The sequence below is a fragment of the Podarcis vaucheri genome, assembly GCF_965113315.1.
Source record: "Podarcis vaucheri genome assembly, chromosome: 14".
NCBI lineage: Eukaryota > Metazoa > Chordata > Lepidosauria > Squamata > Lacertidae > Podarcis > Podarcis vaucheri.
Window position 1 is genome coordinate 17,606,216 of NC_138752.1, and position 17,988 is coordinate 17,624,203.

Genomic DNA, 17,988 nt, shown 5'->3' on the forward strand with positions numbered 1-17,988 from the left:
CCTGGAAGCTTCAGCTCGCTTTTGTTCTGCAGATTTTCTTTACTTTTTCTTTCTCCACCCTCCCCGTCGCCCCCACCGCACCCCAGCAGTTGTCAATGAGCATGTGGAAACAATTATGATAAACAGCTTACGGTTAAATGCAAAGTACCTCCAAGATTTGTAGCAGTTAAGCTTTCTATTTTAGTGGGTGGTGGAGGGGGCGGTGGCGGCGGCAGCAGGGGGGTCTACAAAAGGAAAGGGAACGGCTACATCCTTAGCTTTCATTGTTATTTATTGGATTTCTTACCCACCCTACGCCATAAGGTCCCAGGGCGGGTTGCAACCATATCAAGTTACAAGATTAAAATCAGCTAAAGCACTCTAGAGTCAGAAGAATTAATCTGTACTAATATCTCAAAAGTATTGTTTTATTGTTATTATATTAATCCGCCCTTGACCAGAAGGTCCCAGGGTGGGTTACAGCAATATAAATACAGCCTTAAAAACAGTTTAAAACAAACTACAGTAAAAGCTAGAGTGAGTCCAGGGCTTTTTTTCCCCAGCCGGAACTCACTCAAGTGGGTGCCGTTGCCATTATAAGAGAACAAGGAAGGTGTTCCTGGTGAGTTCCAGGACTTCTTTTTCTAGAAAAATAGCACTGAGTCCCAGTAGTAGTAGTAGTCGTCGTAGTAGTAGTATCAGTATCCTGCTCCTCTGACTGGGTTGCCCCTGCTGCTTTGGGCAGCTTCCACCATACAGTCATACCTCATGTTACATCCGCTTCATGTTACGTTCTTTCAGGTTACGTCCTGCGGCGACCTGGAAGTAACCAGGGTTACTTCTGGGTTTCGCCACTCACGCATGCGCAGAAGCGCAAAATGACGTCATGCGCAGAAGCGGCGAATCACAACCCACGCCTGTGCAGACGCGCCGCTGCGGGTTGCGCTCTTTTCATGTTGTGAACGGGCCTCCGGAACGGATCCCGTTCGCAACCAGAGGTACCACTGTATATAAAAACATAATAAAACATTACACATTCAGATGTCTTCTAAAGGTTATAAATACAGTCGTAGTCGTACCTCGGAAGTCGAACGCCTTGTGAGGCGAACATTTTGGCTCCCGAACACCGCAAACCCAGAAGTGATTGTTCCGGTTTACAAATGTTCTTTGGAACCCAAACGTCCGACACGGCTTACTGCAGCCAATCGGATGCCGCGCCTTGGGTCCCGAACCATTTTGGAAGTCAAACGGACTTCGAGAACGGATTCTGTTTGACTTCTGAGGTACAACTGTACATAGATATGTGTGTGTCAAAGGCCAAGGTATAGAGCATGGGTAAGCAAACTAAGGCCCAGGGACCAGATCCGGCCCAACTGCCTTCTAAATCTGGCCCGCGTATGGGCCGGGAGTCAGCGTGTTTTTACATGAGCAGAATGTGTCCTTTTATTTAAAATACATCTCTGGGTTATTTGTGGGGCATAGGAATTTGTTCATTATTTTCCCCCAAAATGTAGTCCGGCCCCCCACAAGGTCTGAGGGACAGTGGACCGGCCCCCTGCTGAAAAAGTTTGCTGACTCCTGGTATAGAGCATATGATGAAAGCTGTACAGTTAAGATGCCAGGACACACATCTGTGGGGAGGGAATTCCAGAGCTTTAGGGGGTGCCAAAGAGAATCATGCCCTTTCTAGGGTCAACCCCCCTCCCCAAATCTCTGAGGCTGGTGCAGTCTCTAAGAGGGCATCTTCTACTGCTCTTAACACCTGAGCAGGTGTATAGCGAAGGAGGCAGTCTTTCAGATATTTGGGGCCAAAGTTGTTCAGGGCTTTAAACACTCATTTGAGCACCTTGAATTGGGTCCTCAAGTTGATACAAATACTTCCAACAAGGCTTCTAAGCGGACTTCTCTTTTTTTATCTCAATGGGGATCTGAATTTATTTGAAATGATTTTTGGTATGCACAGTTGTTTTGCCAATGATTTTTTATTAGTATTCTATCTTGAAATCATGTTGAGGCGCTTCATAGGAAGCAATTCATAGATGAAATAAGTAAACAATAAAATCACAGTAACCCGGGAGGTGGTTCATATTCTATCAAAGTAATTGGCAAAGTTCCCCATTGATTTGGACAGCCCATTTTCTGGGGAGATGCTCAGCTCTGGGTTTCCTGGATCGAGATGGGAGTTGGACCATGTGTCCTAAAAAACCTTCACTTATGATTCTGTGCACTATTGAGTTCAGCGGAAGTTACTCTCCACCACCCCATTTCGGTTTAATAGGATATGCAAACAAAGTCAGAGAGACAAGACGTGCAAGTTCAGAGATGTTAAAACCTCCGTACCCACAACATGTTGAAATTTGTGTGTGAAAGAGATTAATGCTTAAGCATTATGCTCTGTTACAGAATGCAGGAGGAAAACTAAGGGGGCAGCCCCCCCCCCAAGAAAAGCATCCCAGTGAGAACTGGACATGTTCAGTGGCCACAGAATGTGGAGAGTCTGGGATAGGACAGTTCTAGCAGATCTCACTTTAACATCTCTCAACATTCCTTCTTAGCTGGCTTTGTTCACTCAAAATCTGCGAGAAATTGAGGGGATGCTTTTATGAACTATTATTGCTCTTGAAAGAATGAGTGAAATGTTTTTAAAACAAAAAATGTTTTAGCTGCTCTTTTCCAGTTCTGATTCCTTCTCCCAAAACATCCAAACTGGGCTTTGTTCTTCTATCCTTAAGCTTTGAAAATACAAATATTACCAGGACTCATTGTCTACCAAGACAATCCTAATGGAACAAAGTTTTCTTATAGTTCCTTACATTTGCTCCTTAAATTCTTTGATGAAAGAAAAAGCTGGGCTTTTCTTATAGTAAAAGTGGTCCGTTCCAACAATGCTTTCTCGGCTGTGTTTGATAGGATTGCACAGATCTTATTAATCAGTTTCCTGGTTTTTGCCCAGCCCTCATTAATGGGTTTCCTGGTTTTTCCATTTGCACTGTCCAGGATGTGTGTCCGGTTGATATCAGCAAAATGTGCTAATAGAAGAATGACGACATCAATATCAGGGTGATTTACATCACCAGATTCTGACTGTAATACCACTAGGCCATCTTTCTGCGACAGTGCAGGCAAAGCTTGCAAACTAATATTTGAATCAGCTTCCTCCAGATTTGAGCAAAGCAGTTCAAACCAAGGTTTTCCCCTCTTCCATAATTTGGTAACTACCACCCTCCTTTCGATTCCCTCCCTCCCAGAATAGTTGAACAGGGCCAGCCCACTCATGAGACCAGGTGAGGCGACCATCTCAGGCAGCAGAATCCACAGCGGCAGGCAGCAGATCCCACTGACAATCTTTCTCCCCCCACCTTGTTCCTGATGTAGATTTTCTTCTTCCCTGGTGGGGAGTAGGGTCCACACCTGTAGTTGAATGTTGGTCTTGCAGGACACGCATTACAACAGTCATTCATTTCTTGTCCCTAAATTCAGCAAACCACGTAGGACGTCTCATAAGAACGTCCACACTATAGAAAGTTGCCTGTCCTCTGCGTGGAATTTCAGGGATGGGGGTGGGCATGCACACCACAAGTTCTGAGAAAGTTGCAGGCAATTTCACAATGCCTCTAGTTATAACTATTGAGTCTACAATATAGGAACTTCCAGAGAAATATATTTTACTGCTATTTCTGAAAGGCTCTCTGTGGTGCAATGAATGAAGTTAGGTTCTGGGGGGTTGAACAGTTCTTGACGTCACCTAGTTCCTTAAGTTGCCTAGTGTTCCTTAAATGGAGAAGACATTCCATTCAAAAGTTAATGTCAGAGCTCAATTATGTTTATTTGATTCTGCCAGCAGCAGTGGAGTGTCTCTTTCCTTCTTCGTTTCCTTGGCTTTTCCTGAAATCTTCGACTTAACATTCACATTTGCAGTTGTTTCATAACTACTGGCCCAGCATCACCACTGATCATTGAGCAAGATGGTAGGACATGATGGGAGTTGAATTCAGAGGACCATAGGTTCAGAATTCAGAGGACCCCTTCTCTAAAGGTAATATAAAGCTAACCTGACAACCTGCAATTTGTGTTGTCCCATAGCTCACCTGTCTTTTTCTCACACCAAATAATAGAAATGGGCTGTTTCAGATAACAAGCAGATGTAGCTGCAGCAAGATGACACATCAGCACTGGGATTCAGCAAAAGAAAATCTACAAAATAAGAGGCATCCGTTCAGATTTCCACCCATCTTTGGAACTGATCACAGTTTAAGTTGGACTGGTGTCAGAACCCAGCACCCTCAGATCCCACTTGCGGGCTTTCAATCACTACCCATGTAGTTGACCACTGTGAGAACAGGATATTGACTCGACGGGCCTCTGGCCTGATTCAGCAGGGCTCTTGTGTTCTTATGAGTTAATGGGACTTGCTTTTAAATGGAAATGCATAGGATTGCACTTGTATAATTAAGATTGGGGTTTTTTTGTGTATGAGCACGAAGTTTGTCTCTGTGTGTGGAGAGAACTTTTGCACATCAGAATAGTCAGGCGGTGCTATCCTGTTTGTGTTTACTCAGAAGTCAGCCCCCTGCTCCTAGTAAGTGTGCTTAGCAGGGACAGGAGTGAAATTTGGTTTCATATGTATTTTACCAAGAGCCTACCTAATCCACACCTCCTTAAAAAATCGACTTGCCTCATTCACAAATATATAATTAACTTGAATCAGTCAGCAATATATAATCAATTGCATCAGTCATCAATCATTCCTAGGAATCATGAAAGGTAAAAGAAGAAGAAGAAGAAGAAGAAGAAGAAGAAGAAGAAGAAGAAGAAGAAGAAGAAGAAGAAGGGGGGAGTGGAACAAGTTCCAAACCCTTTTTAAAAGCTCTTTGAAATTTTCGAAAGGCGGCTTGCTTTTATATCTTTGCATCTTTCAGGCAGGGAAGGAGGGGTGTTAGAATGATTCTCTTGACACAAAAATAAAAATAAAAGAGTGAAACTCTGCATCTGTGTACAATTTTCTTCCACAATAAAGCAGCATGGTCTGAGAATACTGTTGCATTGTGGAACCATCATATTAAATACAGGATATGGGCATGAACAGAGTGTATTTCCCTTGCCAGTGAGGAAAAACTGTATTATATATATATATATATATATATATATATATATATATATATATATGCAGGTTTTGGTGTCTTCGGGTGTCTTCCCGTGTAAGAGTCGGGGTGTCTGTGCGACGTTTCGACGAGGTCTCACTCGTCATCTTCAGGCTGGTGCTTTCGGCTTCTTGTTACTGGAACAGAGCAGAGTCTGGTGTTTGAGTTCCTATAAATACTGTTGAGGGGTGTGGTGTATAGCCTCCAACGTTCTGGGCAGAGAGGAAGTTCCTAGATTAGTGTGCCTTTTCTTCTTTTGTTCCTTAATTACTTGAGGGATATCTTGGGTGATTTCATGAGTGATATTCTGAATACCACTGGGTGGGTCATTAAGTGTAGATTAGTTGCTAAAGCTTTCGTGTCTTGACCTCTTGAGCTTGTGAAGAGTTTTTCTGAGAAGATGGCTGTGCTGCATTTAGTTGTGTTCTGGCTTGGCTTCGTGTATAGGGGCGAGCTGTGGTTTTGTGCCTTGTGCCAGCCAGATCTGTGTAGGGATTGCAGGGGGGTGCAGCATCCGGAGGTGCCACTATAGTTTGGCTACTGGATGGAGTCTGTAATATGTCTGTGGAGAGGGTCTGGGTTTGGGTCTGGTGTGGTTGATTGGTGACGGCGTTCTGTGTGCCTCTGGTTCTGGTGTCGGTTTTTGTGGGGAGGGCTAATTTCCAGATGTCTGGCAGGCGGGACGTGTCGTCACGCTTGTTCATGTTGTGAGGGTGTTTCTCTATCTCGATGGCTTCCATGATTATTCTCTTGTGGTGATGTTCCATGTTAAAGAGCAATTTGGAATCTGCAAAATTAATTTCGTGTCCTGTTTCTTTCATGTGTTGGAAAAGAGAGGAAGTTTTTTCTTCTTTTTTGACGGCATTTTTGTGTTCTGCGATACGTGCATTTATTCGTCTGTTTGTTTGTCCAATGTACGTGGCTGGGCAGACTTTGCAGGGTATTTCATAGACCCCTTGGTTTTCCAGCTGGATTTTGTCTTTTGGGTTTCTGAGGATATTGGCTATTTTTTGGTTGGTGCAGAAGGCTGTTTTGATATTGTGTTTATGGAGGATTTTGCTGATTTTGTCTGTAGTGCCCTTGATATAAGGAAGGAGGGCCATGCCATTGTTTTCTTCTGTGTCTTGGTTTTTGGGGGGTGTTTCTTTTTGGATTAGCTTCGTAACCCTGTTTTTCTGGTATCCATTGGCGATTAACACATTTGAGAGATTCTGTAACTCAGTTGTCAAGTGGTCTTTGTCAGCCAGGCGTTTGGTTCTGGAGATGAGAGTCCACCCTGCACAAATAAACTCCGTAGCCAAGACTCTCATCTCCAGAACCAAACGCCTGGCTGACAAAGACCACTTGACCACACCAGACCCAAACCCAGACCCTCTCCACAGACATATTACAGACTCCATCCAGTAGCCAAACTATAGTGGCACCTCCGGATGCTGCACCCCCCTGCAATCCCTACACAGATCTGGCTGGCACAAGGCACAAAACCACAGCTCGCCCCTATACACGAAGCCAAGCCAGAACACAACTAAATGCAGCACAGCCATCTTCTCAGAAAAACTCTTCACAAGCTCAAGAGGTCAAGACACGAAAGCTTTAGCAACTAATCTACACTTAATGACCCACCCAGTGGTATTCAGAATATCACTCATGAAATCACCCAAGATATCCCTCAAGTAATTAAGGAACAAAAGAAGAAAAGGCACACTAATCTAGGAACTTCCTCTCTGCCCAGAACGTTGGAGGCTATACACCACACCCCTCAACAGTATTTATAGGAACTCAAACACCAGACTCTGCTCTGTTCCAGTAACAAGAAGCCGAAAGCACCAGCCTGAAGATGACGAGTGAGACCTCGTCGAAACGTCGCACAGACACCCCGACTCTTACACGGGAAGACACCCGAAGACACCAAAACCTGCATTCCTGTACCCGTGAAAATCTACGAAAGCATATATATATATATATATATATATATATATATATATATATATATATATTGGAATATATATATTGCAATTAATTTTTTGCACTGTATCTCCTAAACTTTTATACCCCCAAGCCCTTTCTGACCCTCTTGGAAGCCCTGGGTCTCTTTTCACCCCCCGCCAGCGTCTCTAGCAGATCAGTAATGACCACTTGGGAAAACTTGAGCTGACCCTTGCAGTTGCTTGAAGGTCGGTCGTCTGAGAGCCCTTCGGATAAAAGAACTGTCTTTTGTAAATGGCTCTCTAAAGGTCTTACACAGGTGGAACAGGACCCACTTCCTGGTCATATCTGGATCTAAGATGAGTTGCCACAGACACCATAAAGTTAAAGGGACCCCTGACCGTTAGGTCCAGTCGTGACCGACTCTGGGGTTGCGGCGCTCATCTTGCTTTATTGGCCGAGGGAGCCAGCGTACAGCTTCCGGGTCATGTGGCCAGCATGACTAAGCCGCTTCTGGCGAACCAGAGCAGCACACGGAAAGGCCGTTTAGCTTCCCGCTGAGGCGGTACCTATTTATCTACTTGCACTTTGACGTGCTTTCAAACTGCTAGGTTGGCAGGAGCAGGGACCAAGCAACGGGAGCTCACCCTGTTGCGGGGATTCGAACCGCCAACCTTCTGATCGGCTAGTCCTAGGCTCTGTGGTTTAACCCACAGCACCACCCATGTCCCACAGACACCATACCACCATACAAATAACTGGTAAAAAAGAGAAAGAAACCAAATGGGTTCCCAAATGCATGTTTTGGGTTAGAAGTGGATTCCAGCTCTGAAAACCTTGAAGACTGCGCTCAATGTTCAGTTCTCAGTATGGGTTAGCGGCAGTGAAGAGAGTTTTCTCTCTCTCTCTCTCCCCTTCCCCCGCTCTCTTTTTTTCATTTAATAGTGAAGTTATTTATAGTAAGCTTCTTCATGCAAGGTTCTTGCCAGAGAAACAGATGTCACATGAATATGTTGTCATAAAAATAAGGGCGAAAGGCTAAGGGAAAATATAGAAAGCACCCACCTTTTAAACATTTGAACTCGGCAATAACAAGCTGGGTGTGTCGACTTTAAAACTGCAACTTGTCCAAAGTTTAGAAGAAGGGAAGGGTGGGAAACTTCTCTGCTTATTAGTTCGTAATCTGTTTTGGTTAAAGCATATCTGACGCTGTTTGTGGTTTCATAGAATGAAAGTCACTTCTGATGTTTTGAAATACAGCTTTTTTAAAAAAGGGGGGATTCTTGTGGCTTTATTCATTGCGAATGAATTCTGCAGAATACATTAATCTGGTCAGGGAGAGGGAGGATTTAAAATATGTATATATACTGTACTGTTTTCAAGCAAAGTTTCTCAGCAGAGAACCTAATGAAATATGATCCCGATAGCACAGGCTTCGTGCTGACATTTGTTGTTATGAAATCTAATGCTATTTCAGTCTTTATGAATAAGGCGTTCAAGCTGTTTACTGAGGACGCCTCTCCTCCAATCCCATTTGGCAGGGTTTGGTGAATGAAATTCTCTGCCATCGGAACAGAGCAGCAGTAGAAAGAATATAGTTCACCCAGGGGGAGGGAGGAGTCTTGAATACCATAAAATTAGCTTTAGCAGCCTAAAGCCATCTTGAAAATAAGTCAACAAGTATTACCAACTCATATCAGTATTTAATCAGCTGATTCACCCACACAGTGGCCTATATTAGTCATTTGCAGCTTAAAATAATAATAAAAAAGGAATCCATTTTTTGCAAAGTCCCTCTGCCTTATCACCTAGAGGCCGTTCTTACTCACCCCCAGAAATCAAGCAAGAGGTTATTTGCAAGTCTGGCTTAAAGCTGGGAAAAGGAAACATGTCACGATAACGGCAGAAGAGAAGTCAAACCGGACCAGAACTGCTCTGCTGAATCCAACCAATGGGTTATCTTGTCCAGCATTCCTCTTTCCCTCAGTGGCCAATCCGATGCTCCCAGGAAGCCTACATACAAGGCACAAACCAGCTCAGGATCTGGTGCTCACAGAGATGCCACTGTATGCACAGTACACCCAGATGTGGGACCAGGGCCGGATTTAGGATTGATGAGGCCCTAAGCTACTGAAGGAAATGGGGCCCTTTATATGTCCAGCCGTCCTTTGTCAACAACAAATTGTCGCTGTTTTTTGTGTTGAATATATGCTACACAGTCATACCTCGGGTTGAAGTAGCTTTGGGTTGAGCGTTTTCGGGTTGCGCTCCGCGGCAACCCGGAAGTAATGGAACGCGTTACTTCCAGGTTTTGCTGCTCACGCACGCACAGACGCTCAAAATGACTTCATGCGCATGTGCGGAAGCAGACGCGGGTTGCGTTCGCTTCAGGATGCAAACGGGACTCCGGAACGGATCCCATTCGCATCCAGAGGTACCACTGTATGGTGATTTATGGACCTAATAGGTATCGAAAGCCATTTGCACACAACAAATAGGAGCCTACACAACACAAAACACTATTGCTGTATGTAGATTTTATTTTATTTGGTTTTATCTTATATTTTGGAAATGTGCATCCAGTTTTTTTCCCTTTAATTTTTTTGGGGGCCCCCAACAGAGTGGGGCCCTAAGCTATAGCTTGTTTAGCTTATACGAAAATCCGGCACCGAGCTGAGTGCCCCCAGGTTATTACCATACATCATTAACCGAGAGGCTATCTTTGAAACGTGACAACAAAAGATGAATGGTCGTTCATGAATTTTAGTAATTTAGGGGGTTTTTTGTATTGTATTGCTTCTCTTCTCTTTGGACATGGCCGTATTTATGTGAACGAATAGGTGCCAGCCCCCCCAACCCAACCACATGCAGACCCCACATTAGATATAACTCTATTACACACTTTTACTGGTTCCATATTTTCAGTTCTTCCTGTAACTAGAGAGAGCCAATGTGGTGTAGTGGTTAAGAGCGGTGGACTCGTAATCTGGTGAACCGGGTTCGCGTCTCCGCTCCTCCACATGCAGCAGTCACACTTCTCTGAAGTCTCTCAGCCCCACTCACCTCACAGAGTGTTTGTTGTGGGGGAGGAAGGGAAAGGAGAATGTGAGCCACTTTGAGACTCCTTTGGGTGGTGATAAAGCGGGACATCAAATCCAAACTCTTCTTCTCTTTGGACATGGCCGTATTTAGGAAAATGAATAGGCACCAGCCCCACCCCCCGCCACACGCAGATCCCACAGGCCATAAATCTACCACTACAGAGATGCACTGGTGAACCTTCTGCTTCTGTCCTACTATCACAGATAGTACCCATTTTGATCTTTGCAACAACCCTCTTGGGGTGGTTAGGCCAAGAGATGGCAAATGACCCAAGGTCATCCAGCAAACTTGGCAACTCGAGTGCAGACTTGACCCTGGGTCTCCACAGCCTTGCTCCAACTCTCTAAATCACCATTCCACACTGCTTTCAAAAACAGGTGGCAAACAAGCCACTACCACTTTGAATTATACACCTACAAAACCATTTGTGTTCTCTTTTTATATTTTTATGTTGCAAACCGCCCAGTGATCTTTGGATGAAGGGCAGTATACAAATAATAATGATGATTATAATAATGCAAAACAGCCTCATATTACTTTAATTAAATAAATGAGGTAGAACAATCTTGCTACTTTTTGCTTCAGCTCATTTGCCCCCAACACATATTTTTGAAAGGCAGGACTGACTGGAATGGCTTGGATACACAATTCTGCCTTCACAGAACAAAACTGTGCTTAATTATTTTTCACCCTACTAAAGACTGATGTTTCAGAATGAAAAGCACTGTAGGCTTGTTCACACATTACACTAAACACAAGTGAAAATGTATACACTTATTTACTAGTACAGCTCAGTTATGTGCACAGATAGATGAATTGGTGTGAACACCCCTGCTGTAAAAATTATGAAACCCTCATCCAACTTACCTTTCCTTTAGCATGTAGGATTAAATCATGTATCAGTAATACCCATTTTCAGTGACTTGCTGGTATTTAAAATGTCAGCCCTTCCTTATCTGGAACTGAAAAATGGCTCCCTGAAAATCCGTGGGGGTTTTTGAGTGGCAGAGAGCCTTTGTTAATTTCTCAAAGGGATCCTGAGGTCTGAGAATATCCTCAGAGTGATGTATGGTAAAGCTTTTGGCTCTGCTCCAATGTTTATCCATAACCCCTTTTCTACTTGGGTTATTTAAGTTTTCATTTGCATTTGAAAAGGGGTATTAGCATGTTGATGGAGAGCTATAGATTCCCTCCCCCCATTCTAATTATGGGTGTGAGGGCGGATTCACAGAGTGGAGAAGGTGTGGGCTCTGCGGTCTTCTACTTACAGTACTTGGAAATATGATTTAGACTGCTTCTGTGCCATACATTTAAAGCACATTACTTCCACTAAAGAATGCTGGGAACTGTAGTTTGTTAAGGAGCTGGGAATTGTAGCTCTCTGAGGAATAAACTGCAGGAGGCTTTGTGCGGGGAGCCATGGGATTTAAATGTAATTTTGATGTTTGGTGTGTACACAGCCTATAGTGTGGATCCGGGTGGGGCTGTGGTCTAAACCACTGAGCCTCTTGGGCTTGCTGATCGAAAGGTCGGCGGTTCGAATCCCCACAACGGGGTGAGCTCCCGTTGCTCTGTCCCAGCTCCTGCCAACCTAGCAGTTCGAAAGCACGCCAGTCCAAGTAGATAAATAGATACCGCTGTGGCGGGAAGGTAAATGGCGTTTCCGTGCTCTGGTTTCCGTCACGGTGTTACATTGCACCAGAAGTGGTTTAGTCCTGCTGGCCACATGACCCGGAAAGCTATCTGTGGACAAACACTGGCTCCCTTAGCCTGAAAGCGAGATGAGCACCACAATCCCATAGTCACCTTTGACTGGACTTAACCATCCAGAGGTCCTTTTCCTTTACCTTAACAGCTGTTTGCAATGTGCGTATAGATGCAAATCTAGAAATAATGTCTGTAATTTAACGAGGAATTCCGTATCTCTCAACTGGTGACTCCCCATTTTATGTGACTTCACTGATGCGTGAGGAGGTTTGGAACGGAACCCCCATGTAAATGAGGAGCTATCGGCCTAGCACCAATATCACCCTCAGGAGAAATGTGTAGACCATTTTCAGAATCAATCCATGTTATTTGCAAAAGGAGCCCCCCCCTGCTCCATTTTGCTCCATTATCTCCATTTACAGAAATACGTTTTCAAAAAAAGCATTGAATGGGAATTTAAGAAGCTTGCTTTTGTCCTCCTCTCAAACGGGTTCTGCAGATAACAGTACAGATAACTTCAAAACTTACTTAGTACAGGCGTAAGTGGAATAAGCAGACCCACTGGGAGCAGAAATCCCAAATGATTGTGGAGGAGGGGAGAGAATACCATCTTCTATGACTTATTCAGGTGACTGCCCAAGAGAATGAATTTAAAGTCAATGCATTTAATTGGACCTTCGGAGCTTAGCAGCTGCATAAATAGCATCTTACCGCAATCTGCCTTGCTAATTATTTCTAGCCGTATCATATCAGGGGACGGTGGGGAACTTTTTCAGTTAAGCACTGACCTTGGCTCCGTTTCAGGGCAACCCTGCCCTAGTTACGTGTGTGCTCTTCTCAAGGACTCTGCACAAGGCCTTTTGGAAGAGGGTTACTCTGACCTAAATCAGCTTAAAAGTGCTTAAGAGGCTGCGCTGACTGTCCTGATCAAGCTCAGGCTGTGTTCTTTGCTTAGCAAAGCAGGTGTGAAGGTAACGCACGATCGGGCAGATAACCGTCGGTTGATGTGTAGCCTCTTAGAGGGCCAAAGCTTTGAAACCCTTTTCAGACTTTTCGAGCCTAAATGATAGGCAAAGGCAGGTGGTGGTGGTGGTGGGTGGTGATTAATAATAATAATAATAATAATAATAATAATAATAATAATAATAATAATATATTTATACCACGCCCATCTGGCTGGGTTTCCCCAGCCGCTCTGGGCGGCTCCCAACAGAATATTAAAAGCACAATAAAACATCAAACATTAAAAACTTCCCTAAACAGGACTGCCTTCAGATGTCATCTAAAAGTCAGATAGTTGTTTATTTCCTTGACATCTGGAGGGAGGGCGCTCCGCAGTGCGGGCGCCACTACCGAGAAGGCCCTCTGCCTGGTTTCCTGTAACCTCACTTCTCGCAGGGAGGGAACCGCCAGAAGGCCCTCGGCGCTGGACCTCAGTGTCCGGGCTGAACAATGGGGGTGGAGATGCTTCTTCAGGTATACTGGGCTGAGGCCGTTTAGGGCTTGAAAGGTCACCACCAACACTTTGAATTGTGCTCGGAAACATACTGGGAGCCAATGCAGGTCTTTCAAGACCGGTGTTATATGGTAAGATTCTTACAAGTGGTTACGGCAGATTCCTGAGCACGTTGAAGGAAAGGTGGGAGACAGGTAAATAAATAAATAAGAAGCTGTAACTTCTTGAAGAAATGTGTAAGTTTCTGGTTCCTTCTCTGTAATCAAGTATGGGTTTAGCAGAATATTGTATCTCTCCAGAAGAGTAATAAAAACTAGCAAGGGAAATGTGACAGTTTTATGAAGGCAGAAGAAAGATAGGTGTAATGAAAATCAGAACGGAAGATTTACCATAGCTTCCATCTGCTAGTGGAAACTGGAAAAATCAGGAACCATTACAACTTTCATCTTTGCATACGCCAGCTTTCTGTCAAAATCTCTTTTGGAGATGAAATTTTCCATGGCATATCTGTCCAAAAGATAATGTTTTGAAGAAACCTTTGAATGTATTTTTTTTCCTCTTCCCTGCATCTGGCTTTGAGTTAGTTTTTCCCCTTTGTTGTGTGTAAAAAAAAGTGTTAAACTGTTTACCATGTAGATAACTCCAAAGGTGGCATTTGTGAGTAATGATCTGGGCAACAGCTGCAACCCTCATTGTTTACTTCCAAATATTCTTACAAATTTAACAAATAATAATTCAGCTTCACTGGATGGCCCCGGCTTGTAGTACTGTATTTTGCTTGGTTTGCATCTTAAAGTGAACTCAATTTGCAGTTTCCAGACATATACAGTGGTACCTCAGGTTAAGAACTTAATTCGTTCTGGAGGTCTGTTCTTAACCTGAAGCACCACTTTAGCTAATGGGGCCTCCCGCTGCCACTGCGCCGCCGCCGCACGATTTCTGTTCTCATCCTGAAGCAAAGTTCTTAACCCGAGGTACTATTTCTGAGTTAGAGGCGTCTGTAACCTGAAGCGCCTGTAACCTGAAGCATATGTAACCTGAGGTACCACTGTACATGGATGCAGTTAACAATCAGACAGCAGACTTCTCTGAATTCTGTGGCACAGTTTGAGTTTTTAAATATACGTGTGTGTGTACAAGTGGGAACGTGGGTGGCGCTGTGGTCTAAACCACTGAGCCTCTTGAGCTTGCCAATCAGAAGGTCGGCGGTTCGAATTCCCGCAACAGGGTGAGCTCCCGTTGCTCGGTCCCTGCTCCTGTCAACCTAGCAGTTCAAAAGCACGCCAAAAAAGTGCAAGTAGATAAATAGGTATCGCTCCAGCGGGAAGCTAAACGGCGTTTCCGTGTGCTGCTCTGGTTCACCAGAAGCAGCTTAGTCATGCTAGCCACATGACCCGGAAAAACTGTCTGTGGACAAACGCCGGCTCCCTCAGCCTGTAAAGCGAGATGAGCACCGCAACCCCAGAGTCGTCTGTGACTGGACATAACTGTCAGGGGTCCTTTACCTTTTCTTTTCTTTTTTTACAAGTGGGAACACATAGAGAAGCATGCAAAAGTGTGTATCTTAAGTTGCAAAGGCAAACAAAATACAGTGGTATCTCGGGTTACATACACTTCAGGTTACAGACTCCACTAACCCAGAAATAGTACCTCGGGTTAAGATCTTTGCATCAGGATGAGAACAGAAATCGTGCTCTGGCGGTGCGGCGGCAGCAGGAGACCCCATTAGCTAAAGTGGTGCTTCAGGTTAAGAAGAGTTTCAGGTTAAGAACGGACCTCCAGAACGAAGTAAGTACTTAACCCGAGGTACCACTGTACATATTTTAGGGGAAAGCTCTTACAAAAATGTGTATTGATGAAATGCATTTTTCATGCAGTTGTCTTTTTTAAAAAAATCTGCAGAAAACAGGACAGAACTATGATTCCGCACATTGAACAACACTAGGCACACTTGAACCCAGAACCCTTTTCTTTGTGTGTGTATATTAAGAGTGGCACTGCTCTGAGCTTATGGGCCCTTCCTATTACATGGAGCTGCCATATATGTATTTTGCTCTTGAGTTAAATTACACTTTTTAAAGACAGGATATCAAACCAGAAAAGGTGTGTGTGATGAGGAGGAGAGATTGCTTACATATGCAAGGAGGCATTACGTCACTGGTGGGATGGAAATGGAGAAGTCGAAGGGAGTGGGGCAGGCATTCTTTCCTTCTTTTACAGGAAATGGGTGAAGCCTTGCTTGAAATCATTACTCAGACTTATTTCTCTCTCTCTCTCTCTCTCGGTGAAGGAAATGTCTCCCGATAGTGCAGGCTATTGGTTTCCTGTTGCTAACTAACAGGGTTTTTTGGCACGGCCAAGAATGAAAAGGAAGGACAAATATTTGTCACCAGGAGACCCTGGGATTAGAAGTAGAACGCCAGCTTGCCTTTGGACTGAAAAGCATATTAAATTGCACAGAAGCTTTTAATGAAAAAGCAGGCTGATGGATAATTAATCGGACATTTTATCCCTGTGGGACATAGAATGGGTGGTGGCAGAGGGGAACTGCACGTGTGCAAATGAGTTTAGAGAGTGAATGATCCCAAGCTTAACAGACTACAGAAGATTTAAGTGTTATATTGTAGAGTTGAGGTGGGGAACCTCAAGCCCAGCACCTCATACCTTCTCTGTCTCGCCAGAGTGGTGCGTGCTCTGGTTATTTCCCACTCGGACTACTGCAATGCGCTCTACGTGGGGCTACTTTTGAAGGTGACCTGGAAACTGCCAACTAATCCAGAATGTGGCAGCTAGACAGGTGACTGGCTGCCGAGACCATATAACACCGGTCCTGAACAACCTACATTGGCTCCCAGTACGTTTCCGGGCACAATTCAAAGTGTTGGTGCTGACCTTTAAAGCCCTAAACGCCTCGGCCCAGTATACCTGAAAGAGCATCACCACCCCCATCGTTCAGCTGAGGTCCAGCTCCGAGGGCCTTCTGGCAGTTCCCTCCCTGCAAGAAGTGAAGCTACAGGGAACCAAGCAGTGGGCCTTCTCGGTAGTGGCACCCACCTTATCAGATGTCAAGGAAATCAAAACAACTACAGTGGTACCCCTGGATGCAAACGGGATCCGTTCCAGAGCCCAGTTCGCATCCAGAGCAGAACACAACCCGCGTCTGCGGGTCGCGATTCACCGCTTCTGTGCATGTGCACGTCATCTTGAGTGTCTGTACTTGCGCGTGCGGCAAAACCCGGAAGTAAAGCATTCCATTACTTCCGGGTCGCCACGGAGCACAACCCGAAAACGCTCAACCTGAAGCAACTTCAACCCAATATATGACTGTATCTGACTCATGGAAGACATCTGAAGGCAGCCCTGTTTAGGGAAGTTTTTAATGTTTGATGTTTGATCGTGTTTTTAATATTCTGTTGGGAGCCGCCCAGAGCAGCTGGGGAAACCCAGCCAGATGGGAAGGAAAGAAAGAAGAATAATTATTTATACCTAGTGTCTCTGTCTGGCCCTTCAGACTTGCCCCAGGCCACACCTCTTCTCTCCAGGCCGCACACACACTGCCAGCCCTAATTCCTACCCTCCCTAAGTGTTTTGCCTGGATGGGCTATGTCCTTGTGTGTGTAGAAAGTAGCCTACGGTACAAAGGTTAAAACAGACATGCATTGCTCCACCCACTTTGACCTCTGGCATGTGGCCACTTCCAAAGACAGCCCGGATAAGAATATGCCCTCCAGTCTGAAAAGGGAAGTAATGAAAGCGGGCAAATTACTTTGTAATCAATGAAGGGCAGAGGCAACCAGGTCTACATTGTTGCTTCCTACACGTGGTCCATGGGAAAAATGGGGGGAAATGCAGAAGAGCGTAATTGTGGGTTGACCCAATGCCCTCTCTGGTTGTGACACCCCCTCTATTGTTCTTTGGGGCATCATATGGAAACCTTTGCATCTGCACAGTGGCTTTTCAAGCACTGCGGTTTTAGGTTAGTCTTTTCTTTTCTTTCTCTGCTGTGGCTTGTTTTACTGCATTTTTTAAAAAACCATTTGCTGTTTCCATCCCATGTACTGAAAGCAAACGCATGCTCTGAATGTGGATCCTTGTCTAGTGAAAACGGAACCACCCACACACAAGAGGGAGGTATCAGCAGACTTGGGGAACTCCTGAGCTTTGCAGAAGCAGAGACAGAAACTTCAGATTCCCTTAATGAGGGCCTCTAAAATGAAAATAAAGGCCTAGAAAAATCAATCTCAGCATTTCAGATCATTGAAAATATATTTATCTACATCAAGGTCAGCCTGGATAGCTCAGTTGGTTAGAGCGTGGTGCTGATAATGTCAAGGTTGCAGATTTGATCCCTATACAGTGGTACCTCGGGTTAAGAACTTAATTCGTTCTGGAGGTCTGTTCTTAACCTGAAGCATCACTTTAGCTAATGGGGGCTGCCGCTGCGCCACTGAAGCACAATTTCTGTTCTCATCCTGAAGCAAAGTTCTTAAGCCGAGGTACTATTTCTGGGTTAGCAGAGTCTGTAACCTGAAGCGTATGTAACCTGAAGCGTATGTAACCCGAGGTTCCACTGTATAGGACAGCTACTTCATATTCCTGCAACCAACTCTATGATTCTGTGATTCTATAATTCTATGATTCTAAGGTGCCAGGTGGTTCTTTATAAAAGTACTTCTA

At 44.6% G+C, this 17,988-nt stretch overlaps 1 long non-coding RNA gene across 1 annotated transcript; it reads right to left on the bottom strand.

Annotated features, from left to right (window-relative positions):
* Positions 1–393: 393 nt before the first annotated feature.
* Positions 394–4,171, bottom strand: LOC309518610. The gene is made up of 2 exons (XR_014213553.1): positions 4,068–4,171; positions 394–983 (listed from the first exon to the last, which is right to left on the bottom strand). It is a non-coding gene; the product is annotated as an uncharacterized lncRNA (long non-coding RNA).
* Between the last annotated feature and the right edge of the window lie 13,817 nt (positions 4,172–17,988).